Here is a 15100-nt window from a genome sequence, read left to right on the forward strand (position 1 = left end):
CGGTGGGCAGCCCTGGCCAGCCCGCTCGGTGGTCCTCACTCAGCATGATGCTCTGCGGCTGCCTGGTGTGGGCTGTACGCGAAGCGGGGTGAGATAACTAGTATTAGCTTTATCCGAATGGTCCACCTAGCACTTCTGTGTGTGCTGCTCATCGGAGTTGCTGGTCAGCCACCCTGAAGAGGGAGGGTTGGTTGGAGGAGATAAGCTGAAGAAGCTTCATCTCCCCTCCACAGGCTGTCAGCAGCATTCCTTGGCTTGAGCCAGACCAGCAAGAAAGTGCTTGTAATCACATAGCCAACCTTTTTGGTTACCAAACCTGCCCTGACATTTTCTCTCTTGTGCGTTTACAAGAGCCTGCAGTACTTTTCCATGGGTGCCAGGGATGTGTGCAGCACTAAGAAGTGTGTGGGGCCGTTCTGTGGATATAAAAGGAAGAAAGGGAGAAGGAATGCAGTGGAGAGGCTTCCCTCAAGACGTGCATGTGCATACACATGCTGTTACCACGTAACACTTCCGTTTCCTCCAGGTTTCAGCCTCTGCTTCACCTCCTTTCTAATGTTTTTATTTAATCTCCACTTAACCTTCCTCTTTAACCATCTGCTTGTTTACTTACTCCTAGCTTCTTGTCCTCAGTATTCCCTTCAGCAGTCACTGCTTTTTATTAAACCTTTCTTCTTCCTGCACCAGAATCCCAAAAGCAAAGAGCAGTTGCTCAGTTGAGCAGGTTTTGGTATTGTATAAGGACAGGTTTCTAGAGCTGTTGGTGTGATTCCCAAGACCCATGTCCAGCTAGTTTCCAGTCTATTGTTAGCCATGGAGCCCTTTCTAAAGGCAATGTAACACACATAGACATGCTTGAATTGTATTAGCTGAGTTACTTGAGGAAGCTTGCAGCACTATATCTCAATTTTTACTGGATGGATACATAGAGGAATTTATAGCATTTCTAATAACTGATATTATAAACTTCCATTAGCAGGTAATGTAGCACAGATTCAAGATCCTGATTCTTACTTGTACAAGTCTTTAGGGAAGACCTTAGTCACCTTGGGTCCATGAGCAGCGACTGCATTGGAATTCAACTACTGATTTTTTTATGTATTTATGTTTTCCCCCGAGTTTTCTGTACCTGCTAAGTGGCAGGGCAAGGATATGTTCCTAATTGCACTCTGTAGTTTCAAATTCACCGTTTAAGTGGTGAAGGTAAAAGAGAGAAAAACTGAAATGGAGAGGAGCAGAGCTTTGCCTAAGGCAGTCTGCTAAAGATGGAGAAGAACGAGGCACTGAAAAAGAGAAAATAAAAATGGCAGGTAATAAAAATTGGCCAATGAAGAGGTCTTGAATTCCAGCTGTAAAAGAAAGGAAAGAGCTTTCATTCTTTCACAGTTTCAGTGTGCAATCCTGCAGATGAACTCTGTGTATTATGGTATATTATCAAGTTTGAACAGTAATTCTACATGATTGTTCCTTAAAAATTGCTATTGATGCTTTTGGTTAACTAACTCACCTTTTCACAGCTCTCCTGCTACATAGCATGTGGCTGTGAGGAGAATACTGAATTGTTCTCAGGTTGGCTACTGGTATGAAAACTGTCTCTGTGAATGTGAAGAGATGACAGGAGATGACCTTTCCCTGAAATACTTTGTAGAGACCCAGGAAATACATTAGAAGTTGTACTACAATTCCTATAAAGAGGAAGAAGATGCAAAAATCTGAGAGTAGGTTGGTTTTCACTCTAGAGCAAAGCTTTGGGGATTTTTCTGGCTGTGCCTAGGACACTCTGCAGCAAGCAGTAATGTAAAATGGGAAGGGAGGCTTCCTTGGCGTTCTGGGTAGGATGGATGTGCTCAAAATCATTGCTGGTGTTGGAAGGAGAAGGGAACATACATTTTTCTACTGGAACTGCGACTTTTGCTATGAGGAATAGTGTTTGTTCCCACTAGCAGGTCAAGCCCAACCTTAGGCTGACTAAGACTACCATTAGTCAAGCCAGTTTCTGCATTTCTGGGATTTTTTGGACCTTACACCTTTAACATAAAAATGTCCAAGCACAGTCTGACCATATAAAACATGATTACATCCTTTTCAAATTCAGATCGGGGAAGTATAAAGTGCTTAATCTCATACTTTCTTCATTAATTGCAAATTTAATTTATAAACAGCTGCATGAGTTAGAAATTCCATCTCCTGTGATGAATACAGACCAATTAAGGTTATAAGTAGAAATAATTTATGGGATATGTCAAACACAAAAATAGATTTACATAGAGCTGTATTGATTGAAATGCAATCTCATCAATCTGGAGGATGTTCTGGACAGTATTCAAGGAACTTGGAGATGAAAAAGATGGGAAGACAACACAATAAACTGAACATCTTCATTTGTAAGGCAACTAAAATGTATCACTGAATCGCAGCTGCTATAATAATTCCCTTCTCACACAGCTCCGCAATACTGACAAATCTAAATATGAAGAAGAAAAATGTCTCTAGAAGCCTGTTATTTTGCTGCCTGAATTGTGTCAAGGAAGTGTAAATATAATCACGTTTTATCCTCCGATCTGAAATGGATTTCAGTGGCACAGATCATAATGTAGCTTGCCTTGATAATAACTCCCTTGTTACCATCAGTAGTAATACGTGAGGTGGGGAGGAAGGAGAAAGAAGTTTAGTTTATTACAGAATTACTAGGCAATTCACTCAAAATCCTGTATCTTTCTTTGTGCCAGGAAGGGAGAGTAGACTGCAAACGTTTGCTGTGAGAAACAGACCATCCTAAGGAAATTCTTTCTACAATTATTTGGATGCAGAGGCCCAAGTGATGTCAAATGACAAACGCCACCACGTTATCTCTCTTCAAGTGATCCAGAAGCAGCTTACCATTTTCCTGCATTTGTAATGCATAAACTAATTCTGGCTGGTACTTCCTGGTGCTTTCAGAAACAGCTGACAGCAGGTTGGTAGAGATTCAAAGCACAAGCTGCCTCAGTCAGTTCTGAAGGGGATCCTTGCTCCTTCTGGTCCACAGCTGACTGTAAAAACCCAAGCTCTTCCTCCCTTGCCTACCGCAACCCTCCAGCTGTGCTCCCAGAGTGGAAGTGACTCTTCTGAATCTGGTTGGGTCAGCGGGATACTTCACTGCTCTCAGCTGCTCATCCCGCCTCCTCAGGTGGAGAACATCAGCCCCGCTCCTCCCACACACGCATCCGTGCCAGCAGCGCTTGTGCCAGCTCTTCCCAGCCTGCTGCGGGCGAAGGCAGCCCGTCCCTGCTGCCTGTCAGCCTCTGCGGCTGGCTCTGCCGGGGCGTCAGCCCCGTCTCTTTCGCTAGCGGGGCTGGGAGGGCAGGATCACCAGTGGAGGCGGACCAGGCTGCTCCCAGCAGCGCAGCAGCGTGCCAAGCAACATGCTGCCTGTGCTCTCAGCGCTCAAGACCTTGGATAAGTGCTACTGCAGAAAGGCAGTTGTTCTCCAAGCCGGTCCTCTTTAGAGATTATTGCCCTCACAGCTCTGACACAAGCGGGCGCTTCTGTGGCTGTGCAGAACCAGCGCAGTGGTGAGAGAAAACTGGGTGTGCCTTGGCCTCCTTTGGTCACCTAATTGATTTATTTGGCAGCTGGAAACAGTGTGACTGATAGGAAAACAGTGGAGGGAAGATGGGGAGGGAAATAGCTGGTGCTGTCTCCAGTCTTGTCTGGGATCCTCTAGGCATGGCCATATCAAGGAATGGCTGATGTTTGACACATCTGCGGCTTTAGAGACTTAGGTGAGTCCATGCGATGCCTTCATAGATTGTAAATGAAATGCCAGACTACAGCTGTCTCCAAGTTTTCTCTCATCCCAGTTCTTCAGCAAATGAATTCCTAACCTGTTCACCTGGCCAAGCAACTTAATTTTATCTTGAATTTACTGCTCACACAGCTCCATCCATTCCTCTCCCTTCCCCAGGCGTGACTATGCGGTAGCTGGCAGAGCTGTATGAGGGAGCACAGTGTGTTTGAGGCTCTGCTAGCTTGGTAGCCAGCCAAAAATGACGCATGTGGAGACCCCCCTCCACAGCTGTATCCTTTTCAAAGTGATGTTTGTAGCAGAGACTTACAAAAGTGCTATTATGTTGTCTTGAGTGGCTATGTGGGTTGCATTCTAAGCAGAGCGGGGATTAAATTTTGCCATCACTGCCCATGAGCAATTTGCCATTGTACAGCGAGCAGCTTTCAGAGCAGGTTATTATTGCTGTCTGCGCTGTACCATTCTTATTATATGAAACCTGAAACAGGACTCCCAACCTTGGAAGAAAAAAAGATAATCTCTTTTCCTCTATTCTTGGCAATACCGTCTTAGAAACCAGAGAAATCCAGCCCCCCTTCTCCTCCCTTAATGATCCTGTGCTTTTCTACTCTGTATTATTTCTGTGTTTGCTTCTGCTGCATTTCGAATAACACTGGGACTAATATGGCTGTTCCCAGTGAACGGTTCCAGCTGATGGAAGGCTGTGTCTTGCCCAAAGATCTCCATCTGCGCACAAATGAGCAATGACAGCCACTTCTGGGGACAGGAAGTTAACCGGCAGGTTAGAGTGAACAAAGCAAGTGGCAAAACCTGTTGAGGTGTATTTATGTTTATTTTATTAGGGGTCAGATGTATTAGTGACAGAGGATGGCTTTTTGGAATGGAAATTTCTAAAGAACAGAGATGCTTATCACCACGGGGTGTTTCTTCCATTATTGTTATCTAGACAGGGCCAAAATTTTAACAGCTTAAGATGTTTTGAATTAAACCAAAACCCCACTCCATCTCTCCTTGCAGTCGCAATCCAGATCACAGAAATGACCACCATTGCCTTGCAAACTATTTTTTTTGTTTCAGACATGCAAAAAGTGTCACACTTAGCTGAATACTATATTGAAGAGGTACTACTATGTGTTTGCACTTTTCTGTTTTTCCATTTTTCTCTAACTGTATTTAATACGCCTAATTAACCCCAAATTTCAATCCTTTTCCATATTATACACGAATCCAATTGGTGTTCAGTTGACTCCCACAGAATAACTTTGTATTGGTCTTAAATACCAGCTTGATACCAAAGTACATTTACCATTAAAATGAGTTCCACTAACAACTTCTTTACCTCAGCTTCATATTGAAGGAGGACCTGGCTCTTTGCAAAGCAAGTCCTGATGGAAATTGGGTGGCAACTGTTAAGTCTCTTATCATATCTTAGACGAATCCTGTCCTCTCAGGTCTCCTGCATGAAGATGAAGACCCCAAAAACCCAGAGGAATTCCTGGGAAGATCTGAAGAAGGCCATCTGTGTGGATAAAATTGCCTCATGAATCACAGTGGCTTTTCTTCACTTTTTCCCAAAATCCACATTCATTCTACCTTAAAAAAAGTCCTCTTTGAAAGAAACACTGTTACCACTTTTTACTCTAAGGACGCATACCAATCTCCTTTTCAAAAGAAAAGGCTGAAAATTCAAGACCTGGGGTCAAATTCAGCTTCTTAAAAGAAAATGTCCAGACACAGAAAGAAGCCCGGTGAAGATCTTCTTATTGTCCCTGATTTTACAGGCGGTTGATCCTGTGGTGCTGGGAGCAGTGCAAGAATCAAAGTAGTGATCCTATCTGTGAGCGTCACAGGGGACGAGGTTCAAGGCATCACTCTGCCCAAGGAAATGTTGGGGTTTCTGGACTGGAGTCCTGGATCTGGGCATGGTTTGCAAGAGCTGATGGAAGATCCTTTGCTAACGTAGTCCATCTTCCTCTAGTCCATAAACGATTTGTTTTGTGAGCCAGAATGTCCCAAGTCCAGTTCCTCCAGATCTTTCTCTGTCAGTTCACTGTCCAAGAAAGTACAAGCTTTGGCTGAAGCTTTTCCATAGCTGAGGCATTTTCTGCCTGCATTGCCTTATGAACTCACACAACAGCCTTTCCCTTCTGCACCTTGAAACGATGTTGGTCCAGGCCACAAAAAAATCTGGGGGACTCATTTTCTCTGAGGGTTCTACCTCTCTCTCAAATCTTCTTTAAATAGGCCAGTGGTTCCAGCACATGTTAGGGGGAGAGCATGCAGATGCACACCCAGCCAGCCAGCATGGGCACCTCTGCGTCATTTCCATAGGAAACAAAGCTACGGCAATGTCACATTGGATTGACCTACTGTTTGAGGAGGTTGTGAAATTTAATTAGCACTCCAAGAAGCACTTGGCGATCTTGGGACACAAAAGTGCGATTGAAGTATCTTTGTTCCCATGCTAGTAAAATCTGCCTGAAAATGAAATAACCACATGGCTTTTCCGGTCAACATTTGTTGGAGCAGAATGATAATGGCTGGAGGAGGGAAATATATTTGTGCCGTTCCCTTTCTGCTCGGGCGCGGGGCTGTCAGCCTAGTGCTATGCCCTGTCAGCTTCACGACGGGGAAGCGGTACCAACCCGACAAGTGGGGGCATTCAGATCAGGCGTGGTGATCACACAGTAAGTGCTTAGGAAGGAGCTTTGTGTTGCAGTTTCACACGTAGGAACAGGAACGTAAGAAACACCCTCCCCTCACTCCCCCATGGCCCCTCATTTCCGACAGGCTTGGAGGCTCTAATTATGCTATTGCCTGGCTCCTGGCAATTGCAAGGGCTTTTAATGCTGCTGCCTGCTTTGGAGGAGAGAAACTGGAATAATCAGCTTTGTGTAGTGTCCCTTGCTGGAGATAAGAGACAGAAGTGAGTTGCAGGGAATGTAAATTGAATGAACATATTGCAGTTGCTGGACTCAGCTCTGGCAGGTCTGCCCTGGCTCCGCTTCTGATTGACACATCCCGTCTTGCCCAGTGCCACCGCACCGCGTGTCCCTCCCGCTTGTCCCAGAGTACAGCCATGAAGCAGGCTGTGGCTTCATGTTATGGCACAGGAGCTTTCAGTGAGTTTTTGATCATAAATTTTTCTTTCTTTACCTTTTTCCCCTCTTCCCTTCCTGTGAGCAGATGAAACATGCACTTAATTTTCAGGAAAGTGACTGCTGTGGTAGCAGCTGTGGGAAATCAAATGCACAGCAGGCCCCCATAATTCACAATAATTTTGTGTAGCAGTTTCTGATGATGTGATATCAGGTGAAAATTATCCCTGCTACGTTCTCATGTGCCACATCTTTGAACTCCAGCCTGCTTTTCCATTGGCATGTGTGCCTAGGGCTACCAGATTATTGACAGAGGAGAAGAAATAATGGCATAGATTTAGTTTTGAAATCTTCTTTATGAATGTATTGCTGGGGATGCACACAGGGTGCTGCTGGAGCCTCAGCAGCAAAGACCATTGTTGTTAGCCCTTTAATCTCCGCTGTTTGTATTTATACAGATTCTTTTGCTAAGAAGCATCCATTTTGATCTGTTATATTTACCCACAAATGTGATATTTGCTTCTGACAAGATAAAAATGATAATGATATCTCAGTGTCACAGGATTTTATTTCAAATGAAAGATCTAACGGAGCATATAATGTTTTATTATTGCTGTAAGTTCAGTTATTAGTATCTGTGGAGAGGTGTCCTTCCCTTCCCTGTCTCCATCCAAGCTGCGGGGATGGAGCTTGGCTGGGGGCGCAGGAAAGGATGCACGTGGGCTCCTGTTGAATGTCCCATCCAGCACAGGCTGCGCAGCCCCTCTGTAAAAGATTCTCCAAAACATGCTTGGAAAAGTGGGTCCAGGATGCCTATTTCCCATCAGCCAGTGTACAGCTTAGAAGACATGAGACTCAAAGCTTCACATCTCCTCCAGCAGGAGGGAGAAGGCCTCCAGGAAGCACGTAGCCCAGGAGGAGCTTTGGGGCGTGTTGTGATCGAAGCAGCGAAGCCTCAAGACAGGGGACCAAGTGGATGTGTAGTTTCTTGACATCACACCAAAGGGTTATTTGCCTTCCGTTAGCTGGACAGCAGGTCTCTGGGATTAGAGTAGGTGTGTGGACTTTAACGCCAGGTTCCTTAGTGAGGTGGGCTCAGGAAGAGAAAGAAGATGGGATTATAGTTGCAGAAGATGTTGGTGAAGGGGTAAAACCTATTGCAATCTGATACATCTTTTCCATTGCTACGTATCGAATAGGGCTGTTAGCAGCTTGAGATGAAAGAGCGTTTAAATATTGATGATGAGTCTGCTCAGCGGAGCATTGCGTATACTGAGAAGACCCTGTGAATCTGGAATATTTAATGTAATCAACTGGAATGTAAAGCACAATATGTACAGCCTTGTTCAACCTGTGCATTTAATCACCGCTCTCGAAAGGCTATTACCGGCAATAATGCAATGCAAAGTCTGAAGTGGGGAGCAAACCCACTATTTCCCAAGAGAACAGTGCAGAAGCTCTTTAGATGATTTTGGTTCCCTGTTTTCAGAGAACACCTTGCAGAGGTATCATCAGAAATAAAGTTGGCCTAATAGTACAGACTGATTTGCAGACAAAAGCACTTAAATACTGGTTATCTGTAGTTACTGGTTTAGTTACTGTTGGGGAACTATCATAAAAAAGGTCACTAATTTGGAGAAATTTGGGAATTCTTGCTCCATTTGTAATTCATTCAACATACCAGTCAAAAATTGCCTCATTAATATACTTTTTTCCTATTAAAGGAATTCCCTTCCTACCAGGATCTGCCAGCAACCCTAGAAGACCACATAATGCTATCATGAGCAAAGTCAATAGTGAGAAAAAAATAGGCCAAATTAGAGAAAATAGTTCATTTGAAGTTTTAAGCTGAAGATCAATGATTAATGGATTCAAGCAAGCAAGACAGCATCAGTGCACTAACGATCTGTTACTCGGAAAGAGAGGTGTGTTTCTGACACATTACATGTGTCAATAGCCTCTGCAGTGATGGGTTTATAATAGCTGATGTATCCTTTTAGTAGAGACATGAATGGTAAACAAAATGATGCCAAGTGCATAGTTCAACCAGCGCTGATAAAATTAGCACAACCTGAATATACAGAAGTCTGCGCATTTGTGACTTGCCTGTATGCAGACAGCAAAAGACACAATTCCAATGGTTAGACCCAGCTATTCCGCATGGATTGTGTCCCTCGGCACATGTATCCAGGGGTTCGGTCGCACTCAGTCAGTGCAAGGCAGCACCCATAAGCTGAAGTCACTGTAGGAGGGTATTTGCCCATTTGTAGAGCAGAGAGGGACAGGTTGGAGGTGAGCTCTGTTCCTGCAGCGACGTTTGGGTTGGTTGGTATATGAGCAAGTGACTCCTGGACGTGTGTTTTCCAAGAGCGGGTTCCCAGCAGTAGGACTTCTTCCCTTTACCAGAACAAGGCCTTGAACAAGCGTTCAATACATGCTTCAAACCCTTCTCAGACTTGCTGAGGGAAGTTGGACTGAGTGTTCAATGGTTGCAGTGTGTATTTCTGTAGTTAAGGAAGGATTGTTTAAGGTTTGCTACTTGCCTGAACTCGCTGTCTAGCTTTCCATTTACCAGCACCTGGTCACCTTATAGGAAAGGGACTCACAGTGCTCTTAGAGTGCTTTTTAGACATTTTGCTGCGTACTGTAACTCCATAAAGCCAAAATGAGGGACAGTCCTTAAGTCTGGATTGACCCAGTGAACGATACAGAATAATACTGAGTGTGCCCGTATTTAACTGGCATAGCCCTAATTTCTTAGATGCAGGCAGACACGGTAAAGCATGGCTCAGCACTGACTCATCACATCAGATTCCTCATACCAGGCAGAGATGTTCATTGAAAGTGAAAATCCATCCATTTTTTATTTCTGCTAAGAGGATGGCAGTGGGCACACAAAGGTTTATAACCAGCTTCTGGACTGGAACTGGTCTCTAAAGGATGATTTTTGAAGAGCTGAGCCAGTACGTTCATCCAGAGCTAAACGCCAGCAGAAGCACTACATCCCTGCTGCACAAGGAAGTGAGTTCACAGGGAGGTGAAGCTGCTCCCACAAACCACTGATCCCCAATCCCTTTTCCAGGTTTGCTAAAATTAGCCTCTCACACTCACAGGCAGAAAACCTGAACAGCAGCAAGAATGCAAGTCATTCTTGCACTGATTTTGGGCCTTGTGATTTGTGAGCAGTTGAACCTGGCTCTGCTGTTGTACCTGTGCCTGTGCTAACGCCCATGCTGCTCAGCTCCTGGTCCAGAACTGGGTTTTTCAGCCCTGTAAACACAAACCCCTAGACCTCCTAACACTGCTCCAAGAACATAAGCCCTTTTAGAAAGCTATTTCACTGTCTGAGATAAAATACCTGCCCCCTTTCATCATCAACAAACTTCCTTCATCTAAGCAAGCCCACCCCCAAACCACAAAGCCCCACGAGAGAATCAGCCCAGGGGCTGCCAGTGACCCCTGCTTATAGAGGGGGGGCTGGGGCAGTGAGGGGAGGTCTCCTTGCCCACACCTGGGAGTGTGCTGTGAAAGGTTGGAGCAGATGAGGCTTTGCTTTCTAGGCAAAATTAGAGAGCTACAGCTAGGGAGAAGAGGCTGTAGGATAAAAAGCAAATAATCCAGAAATGGGGGGGAGGAGAGAATATAAAATACTCTGTTTTTAATCAGGAAAAGCAATTTAGTTGCTGTTTTCTGCATAATTCTGTTGAAGAAATAAATTATGCAGAAGAATGTGCTTTCCTCCTGAGGCTAAAAAAAGAACAAGTGGGGCTCAGGGAAATGCCTGGGACTTACATGTGTTTGCTATTTAGCTGCATTTTTTGACAATTCCTTGTAGGTTGAATGGTTTATCCTGTAGGCTTCAGCTCTGAAATGGACTCCTAACAAGAGTGTGCAGCACGAGTCTCCTCTCATGTGGGAGAAATTAGTTTTCTGTGGCGTGGGACCATCTCAGAAACGCCTTTCCTGGTGTTTCTGGGGCTGTCGGAGCCCCTCGCATCTCTGGTGGGGCAGCTCTGCCCCATGGGGCCACACTGAGCCCCAGCTGGGACAGCTCAGGCTGGACCTGCCCCGGCACAGACTGTCCTCCCTCCCTCCCATGCTCACTTGGGTGGATGTGACTGTTCCTTGGGATTAACTTGCAGGATATGGGAACCCTGTCAGAAATGGATGAAGATTTAGGCAAGGTTGTTTTTCCATTGCTATGCTAAAGAAAAACAAATGCTGCAGTTTTTATTTCTTTAATGTTTTGTGCAGCAGTTTCCAAACCCATGAAACGAAGCATTGCTTTTCCTGAAAAAGAAGAAAAATCCAGGCCCAGGAGACTGAAATTTTGGACTCCTTAATGGGAAGAACCTAATTTTAAAAATTACTCATTTTCCACTGAAATGCTTAGGTGTGGGACTTAGGAGCTCAAAGCACTTAGGTGTATTGGAAAGCTTTTATTCTAAGCTTTAAAATATTAATTTAGAAATCCTTGAGTGGAAGAGGATCACTGTGAACCAACCTAGCAAAGTTTTGTCAATTTTTTGTTTTATTTGATTAAACATAAGTACAAAACTTGTTTTGTGCATACGGTGGGCTTTGCAGAAAAGAAGAACATATTGAGAGGCAAAACACAGCCTTTATCCTCCAGACTTTGGCTGTTCTCAGTATAGATCCAGCTTCAGACAATTACTAAGTCCCTCCTGCTTAGTCTCAAGTGGTCTTTAGGAATTGGAAACAGCATCTGTTAATTTTTAGCATTGGACTCTTTGGCTCGAGCTTTTCAAACAGCTGTTACTGCTACACAAGCTGTGGCTTCGGGGAGGAGGAGGCGGCATCGGTGACTTGGGGACCTGGAGATAAGGCGCTGAGGAGGACATGAGGACAGGAACGGAGACAAGCCCTGAGGCTCTGGAGTTCAAGGGTGTCTGGCTGAGGAGAAACTGGAGTTTCTTCCCCTGTGGCATTCCTGCCCTGGAGCTTGTCTGGGAGCCTGAAAAATTGCCTGGGGCTCTGTTACTACCCTGCCGGGGACATGTGCACCCACCCTGCACACAGGGTTTGTTCCCCATCTCCTCCTTTGTGCCACCATCTCACCGGCAGCTCTCTGTGGCTGGCATTGCTTTGGACTCTGGTAAGGAAAGGAGAAATGCTCCTGAGTCTGGAAACTTAAATCCTGGCCAAAGACTTCAAAAATGAGCAGGAGTTTCTCAGAGGGATTTGCTGCTGGTGTCTCCTGCAGTGTGTAGAGGAGAGGGAGGGGACGACTGCAAGCAATTCAGATCCCATTTCCACCACTTAATTCAAAACTTTCGGCAGGTCTCTCCATTTCTGGGAAGGATGTAATGTTACCCTGAAACAGGAATACCCCCAAGGAGGTGCAATGCTGCCAAATTAATTGGCATTTATAACACGTAAAGTCCTCACGCCACAGGTGCCGTGGAAGCTCCTATCTCATTTCATGTTTGTGGCTACACTGGTGATGTTTTCTGTGGGTCACGGGCTTATTTAAATGACTCTGCGATTGTGAGGAGATATATAATTTAATTTAATCCCCTGTTTATTGTGAGTTTGATTTGATGATGCCTCACAACTGCTTGATGACAAAGAAGACATGCATGATCACAGTTCACAGACATCTCACAGCTGGAGAAGAGAATATTTTTTCTTAGTAATATTACTGCGGAAACCATAATGTATAAGCTACCTTCCTGCCCTGATGGCTGCAGTTTTGCAACTAGCTGTGTTCTGCAGTAAAACCCCACTATTTCTAACCAGGGAAAGATCCGTATTTTCTGTAGCAGATGACTATTAATTTTTCTTTTCTATTCTACGTCTGCGTGTAGTGACTGATTCTGGAAGACAGATAAGGTGCAACCAGGACGAATGGCAATACATTGGAGACTGGCCTCTGCTTGAATTAGTGCCCTGTTTTGTGAGCATAGTGGTTAAAAAAAAAAAGGCAGAAACCTTTTCTGCTTAAAACTGGACCTATGTTCTGTGGAGTTTACACTCCTTCTTCATATATATACTGGTGAAATGCATATAAAATCACTGATGGAAAATCAGTATTTTCTAAAGGAAAAGTGAAAAAGATTAATAAAATTCTTTTTTAAATTTTTTTTTTAATGCTGAGATTTCAAAATGTCAAATCCAATGCTCCATGTCCACAGAGTCTGTTCTTATTCTTGGGAAAGTCTTCTGTTTTGCAGGCTCATGTGTCTTTAGTTCAAGTAATGAAGAGCACTTTTACACCTCAATTACAACACGGAAATGAGTTCCATGACAGGTGAACACACTGAAGGTCATTTGCTTTGTCAGAGCATTGAAGGCGGTTGCTGTTAGCCGTGCCCATCCCTGCGGATCTGACAGAAAACGGTGTTTCATGTTGTGGTACAGGGGGACCGCAGGAGGCTCTGAAAGAATTCGTTTATGGGACAGTGCTTCAGTTGAGTAATTTTTGGTAGTGTGTACAAGCACAAAGACATTTTTGGTGCTGAATCAGCATGCTTTTAGGGCAATTTTCCCCTTGTCCTTCCCCCATCCCCAGCCCGGTTGATTTGCCTAATGGAAGCTGACAGTAAACCTCAGCCCTGATTGTCAGGTTTCTCTAGAAACCTCAAGGGAAAGAGAGGAAGGCAGACATTTGAGGAACAAAAATAGCACACATAATGAGCTCCCTTATTTAGCCAAACTGCTTTTTTAATAACCTTCCTTTTCTTTCCCTCTCTTGCACAGACAGACACACCAAACACACATCATCCTCAAACAATGGGAGGTGCTTTGGGCAGTGGACTTGACAGATGGATGTGACTGCTGTCCCCCTGGGTTGTTGCTTCGTCCCTCTGTGGAGATGCAGCTTGGGAAAGCCATTTGGGAACAGCCTAAAAAGTGAGCTGTTCCTTCTTAGTACTTCTGTTTAACTCATCTAAATTCTCATCTCAGACATGGGAGTCTCACTTGATTCAGGCTGTGCACTGTCGTGTCCCTTCGGCACGTGCTTAGTTTGGCACTCTGATGGTGAGCTTTGGGTGGCTGTCCAGGGTAGTCAGTGCTTTTTACCTCCAGCCAGGGAAAATGTTTTTCCCCAAGTAAACCTGAAAACCATCTTTAAAGCAGGAAAAGAGAGTCAGACAAAGCATGTAAAGGAAGTTATCCTTCATAAATCTTTAGAAGTTGGACATGACAGTCTTTTGCTTTTGTGCCTGAGATGCTCTGTGTATGATGTTATATTCTATGATACGGTCTTCTTGAAGTGGGTTGTGTTTTTTTAACTGTTCCAGAAGTGTAGCTCACAAGCAAAGAAAGAAAAGCTTATTTATTGACTTTCCATGGAAAAATATAGCAAAAGATAAGATGGAAAATATGATGGAGTCATACAGATAGTCAGAAGATATGATGGAAGATATAGGAGTTTGTTTATTTCAGAATATATCTATTCTACCTGCAGGTCCTTAGAGAGGACAGAACTTTTACAAATAACCCAGCACTGGAGATGACAAGCCGTCCTTGTAGCATCACCTTCCATGAAGCAGGCTTTCTTTACCTTACTCCTCACTTGCGCTGGAGTCTTATTATATGGTAACCAGTTGACAGTGAGATGAATTGCTGAGGACAAGACATGGCACATCTTTTATAGCATTGTTTGTCCAGAGAGGTCTCAAAACTATAAAGTACTTGAGCTGTATATTATCTTGCCCAGTGGAGAAATGCAACTTCTTCAGCGGCGGCAGAGAGCAGCTGTCCAGCCAAGCTGACTCGCACCAGACGTGTATTTAGGCTCACATGCTGATGCAGCAACTGAAATGTGCCAAGGGTATGGAAGAATATTTGTAGTTATTATTTTGCTATTACTACAAGTGGGCTTAATTTCATTGTCAGTTTTACTTACAATAAAGAAGAACTTAAAAGGAAGAGTAAACTCATCTATTAATCCCCTAAATATTTTCAAATGAGACTGATCTTAAGAAGAAACTTGGCTTTTATCCCTCGGTTGTTCAGCCCCTAAATAACACTGCCAACTTTGGCCGTGCATCAGGAGATAAATGATGTCTGAATGTCATAAAAATGTTAGACAGCTCCAAATAAATCCCAGTAAGTTGTCTGGGTAAAGGGAACACAGTGGTGAAGTATAGTACATTTTGTGTTCCCTCAGAAATTTAAATCCATTTACAGTATATGTCTTATATTTATCTATATTCCAGAACTGTATTATCTTTATTTTTGTGGATTC

This window comes from Phaethon aethereus (assembly GCF_964289735.1).
Source record: "Phaethon aethereus genome assembly, chromosome: 19".
NCBI lineage: Eukaryota > Metazoa > Chordata > Aves > Phaethontiformes > Phaethontidae > Phaethon > Phaethon aethereus.